We start from the raw sequence: 5,000 nt of genomic DNA, 5'->3' as shown, positions 1-5,000 counted from the left end.
TATACTATCGTTGTATCATTTGATACGGCGATAGTGTGTCGTTCATACATAATATTGTATTATGAATATTATTTATAATCTTTTCAATACACGAACTCGCCCGTTCGTGTCGACCCCTCCATATTAATTAATCCCTCCATGTCGTTCCATCGAAATAAAAATGTTCGCGTGGCTGGCCCTAAAAATCAATACACGAACACCCCCCCGCTTTTGCCGTTGCCCGTTGGTGGAGTCTCATTCGATACACGAACACCCCGCCACGTAGTTTGTACAACACCCACCGCGCGCAGACCGACGGACGACACCGAAAGTCACAATTATGTAGCGTCCATATACTATCCCATACACGCTCACGCTCATACACGCTCCCATACCGCGTGTTACCTACCTTACCCGTACGTCACGTTCCTACCAACTGCTGCCTACCTAACTACCGTCTGTTTTTTTTTTTTTTTTTTTTTTTATTATCTTTTATTACGATCACATGTGCGCCGGTACGCTAATAATGCGCTCCACACTTGTACACAATATTCATATTTCTTACGTTCAACCATCGCGTTGCTTCTCCGAGATCACTTTTCAATTTCTAAATCGAACCTCTTCTGACCAAATATAATAGACAATGTTATATGTGTTAAATAAATAAAAATAAAAAATAATAATAACATATTCCCATACATATGCCTCCGTTTAATTCATATTATACTCTTTTGTTTTATATAGTCACAATATTTTCAACGTATTTCAAAAAAGTGAGATCGTTCCTCGATTCCGTACGTATTATGCTATTATATTGAGAAATTATTCAATTCTATACTGAGAGTAGCGCACAAACTGTCACGTCACGATCTGACTAATAATACAAAGAAATACGCAAATAAAGTTAAAAAGACACTATACACGAACACCCCCCGCGTTTGACGTTGCCCGTTGGGTCTATCTTTCGATACACGAACACCCCGCCACGTGGTTTGTACAACACCCACCGCGCGCAGACCGACGGACGACACCGAACGTCACAATTATATAGCGTCCATATACTACCCCATACAGGCCACTAACGCGTGTTACCTACCCGTCACGTACTACGTCACGTTCCTACCAACTGCTGCCAAATGCCAACTGCTACCTAACTACCGTTCTCTTTTATTATCTTTTATTACGATGACATGTGCGCCGGTTCGCTAATATTTCTTACGTTCAATGATCGCGTTGCTTTTCCGAGATCACTTTTCAATTTCTAAATCGAACCTATTCTAAACTAAAATACTAGACAATGTTTTATATGTAATAATAATAATAACATATTCCCATACATATACCTCCGTTTAATTCATATTATACTCTTTTGTTTTAATAATTTACAATGTTTTCAACGTATTTCAAAAAAGTGAGACCGTATGTATTTTTTCAAAGGTGGCTCTTGTATTATGCTATTATATTGAGAAATTATTTAACTCTGTACTGAGAGTAGCGCACAAACTGTCACGTCACGATCTGACTAATACGATACGCAAATAAAGTTAAAAAGGTGTATGGACAAGAGGGGAAAAAAAAAAATTAAAAAAAAAAAAAAAATTTTTTTTTTTTGGAAATCAAAAAAACCAAAACAGGAAATAATAATAATAATAATAACGCGGTAGACGCAGCAGCGGCAGCAGCAAAGTCGGCCGACGAACCCCAACCGGTGACCCCCCCCCCCTACACCCCCCCCCCCCCAAACCCCCTCCCCCCACTCTCCCCCGCACCCCCCAGGGCTAGCCCACCCCCACCGGCAACCATCGTCACCCCACACCACACCCCGAACCACCGACGGACTTTCATATGTTCATATGTTGTCGCTCCGTCTGCCACGCGTCATAACAGGAGCGCCGCATACACATGGGGCGGGCGACGTGTAGTGCGTTGTCGGCGCGGTGAGACTGAACGGGCCGGCGGATAACTGCCGCCTGCTGACACAGACTGACCGACTTCGACAACGGACTGCATGCCGCATACAAGAGTTCGTTCGATGGTTTCACGCGTAGTGTGCGCACTCTCGTGTTGGTGGTGTTTCGAGTGGATTTTGTGTCGAACTTTACAAATTCGTCGCGATGTCACGATTAACACAACAACGCGCGCTTCCACGTTGCGCCGTGGGACTTTTCGAACGTTGAACATTTTATTGAACAGTGCGGATCGACCGATGCGATTGTTTAAACTCGTCTCGGTTCACGTATCGATCCTACAAATGAATTGCACGTCGCCTATGGCGACGGTCCTCTATAAGGCGCTATAAAAATTAACGCCAAGGACGACGTCTCTCAAACACCGGGCTGAATCTGTTTTCAGTGTTCGCGTTTGTGTTAAAAGATAATAATGAAACGTGAATCTTAAATTGTCTCGCCGTGAACCATCCAATTCGGAGTTGCGCTATTAGTAAATCGCGCGCACACTCTCTCGTTGGATCGTTGCGACAATCGGATGAGATACTCCGTTGACGCTGCACGAACCATCGAAAACAAAGAGCGTACAATATTAAAAGGTACGACGAGTTCAAAAACGAAACATCATTCGACGCGGACGCGCCCGCGACCGCGTCGATATGTGTCGTGTTCTCGTCCGAGCGACGACGGCTACATTCGTCCGCGAGTGACTGTCAGCTCCCTGGTTGATCCTGCCAGTAGTTATATGCTTGTCTCAAAGATTAAGCCATGCATGTCTCAGTGCAAGCCGTATTAAGGCGATACCGCGAATGGCTCAATATATCAGTTTTGGTTCCTTAGATCTTACTCAGTTACTTGGATAACTGTGGTAATTCTAGAGCTAATACATGCAATCAGAACTCTGACCAGTGATGGGATGAGTGCTTTTATTAGATCAAAACCAATCGACGGAGGGCCTCGCGTCCGAAGTCGTTAATTTTGATGAATCTGGATAACTTTTGCCGATCGCATGGTCCAGTACCGGCGACGCATCTTTCAAATGTCTGCCTTATCAACTTTCGATGGTAGTTTCTGCGACTACCATGGTTGTCACGGGTAACGGGGAATCAGGGTTCGATTCCGGAGAGGGAGCCTGAGAAACGGCTACCACATCCAAGGAAGGCAGCAGGCGCGCAAATTACCCACTCCCGGCACGGGGAGGTAGTGACGAAAAATAACGATACGGGACTCTTACGAGGCCTCGTAATCGGAATGAGTACACTTTAAATATTTTAACGAGGAACAATTGGAGGGCAAGTCTGGTGCCAGCAGCCGCGGTAATTCCAGCTCCAATAGCGTATACTAAAATTGTTGCGGTTAAAAAGCTCGTAGTTGCATTTGTGCGCCGCGCTGTCGGTGCACCGCATCCGCGGTGATACTGACACGTTTGCGGAGCATATCGTCGGTGAGCCGGCGGTAAAACGCCGGTTCAATATCAAAATCCTATCGCGGTGCTCTTCAGTGAGTGTCGAGATGGGCCGACAATTTTACTTTGAACAAATTAGAGTGCTCAAAGCGGGCTCAAAATGCTGCTTGAATATTTCGTGCATGGAATAATAGAATATGATCTCGGTTCTATTTTGTTGGTTTTCAGAACTCCGAGGTAATGATTAATAGGGATAACTGGGGGCATTCGTATTGCGACGTTAGAGGTGAAATTCTTGGATCGTCGCAAGACGAACATCAGCGAAAGCATTTGCCAAAGGTGTTTTCATCAATCAAGAACGAAAGTTAGAGGTTCGAAGGCGATTAGATACCGCCCTAGTTCTAACCGTAAATATGTCATCTAGCGATCCGCCGACGTTACTACAATGGCTCGGCGGGCAGCTTCCGGGAAACCAAAGATTTTGGACTCCGGGGGGAGTATGGTTGCAAAGCTGAAACTTAAAGGAATTGACGGAAGGGCACCACCAGGAGTGGAGCCTGCGGCTTAATTTGACTCAACACGGGAAATCTCACCAGGCCCGGACACCGGAAGGATTGACAGATTAACAGCTCTTTCTTGATTCGGTGGGTGGTGGTGCATGGCCGTTCTTAGTTGGTGGAGCGATTTGTCTGGTTAATTCCGGTAACGAACGAGACTCTAGCCTGCTAAATAGGCGTCGCCATTTAGGTGTGCTCGACTTCGGTCGTGCAACTCACTGGCGACGTATTAAAATTCTTCTTAGAGGGACCGGCGGCTTCGAGCCACACGAGATTGAGCAATAACAGGTCTGTGATGCCCTTAGATGTCCTGGGCCGCACGCGCGCTACACTGAAGGAATCAGCATGTTCTCCCAGGCCTAGAGGCCCGGGCAACCCGTTGAAACTCCTTCGTGCTGGGGATTGGGGTTTGCAATTATCCCCCATAAACGAGGAATTCCTAGTAAGCGCGAGTCATAAGCTCGCGTTGATTACGTCCCTGCCCTTTGTACACACCGCCCGTCGCTACTACCGATTGAATGATTTAGTGAGGTCTTCGGACCGACACGCGGTGGCTTCGCGGCCGTCGGCGTTGCTGGGAAGTTGACCAAACTTGATCATTTAGAGGAAGTAAAAGTCGTAACAAGGTTTCCGTAGGGGAACCTGCGGAAGGATCATTAACGTGTGTCACGACGCGTTCGCGCTCGTAATACGCAGACATTAATCCACAACATACCCATCCGACCGTCCGTCCGTCCGTCCGTCCATATTATGGATGGATGGATGGATGGACGGATCCGCCGTGCTCACCGATGTCGGCGATGGCGTATCGTACAGTCGTAGCGCTCGGGCGATTGTGTCCTCCGTTGCGACAAGGTCGTACGTCGTCGCTGGCGTCGCGCGTTCCCGCCGTCTCGGACGCAGAAAGGTAAAAATCCGCGCCCCGAGTCCGTGACAACGTGGAGTGCGCAGCGTGAGCGCGCGCGTGTACCGATAGCGGTTTTTTGGAGTCGCGCTAAGGCGTTAGCTCGCCGCGCGCGTTCTGAAAAGGTAACCACTTTAATGCACATTCATTCGAACGTGCATGTGACAAACGTTGAACGCACAAAAATGGTATTGCATTATCTTTAATTA

The 5,000-nt window shown here is 47.0% G+C and overlaps 1 non-coding gene across 1 annotated transcript; it reads left to right on the top strand.

The window, feature by feature from the left end:
* Positions 1–2,643: 2,643 nt before the first annotated feature.
* On the top strand, positions 2,644–4,546 carry LOC140752904 (small subunit ribosomal RNA). Its single transcript, XR_012103503.1, has one exon. It is a non-coding gene; the product is annotated as a small subunit ribosomal RNA (ribosomal RNA).
* The last annotated feature ends 454 nt before the right edge of the window (positions 4,547–5,000 follow it).

Source organism: Epargyreus clarus, unplaced genomic scaffold (genome assembly GCF_041222505.1).
Source record: "Epargyreus clarus isolate Ecla_fem2 unplaced genomic scaffold, WU_Ecla_fem_2.2 ptg000025l, whole genome shotgun sequence".
In the NCBI taxonomy this organism is placed as follows: domain Eukaryota; kingdom Metazoa; phylum Arthropoda; class Insecta; order Lepidoptera; family Hesperiidae; genus Epargyreus; species Epargyreus clarus.
This window is presented reverse-complemented; position numbering and strand designations above follow the sequence as displayed.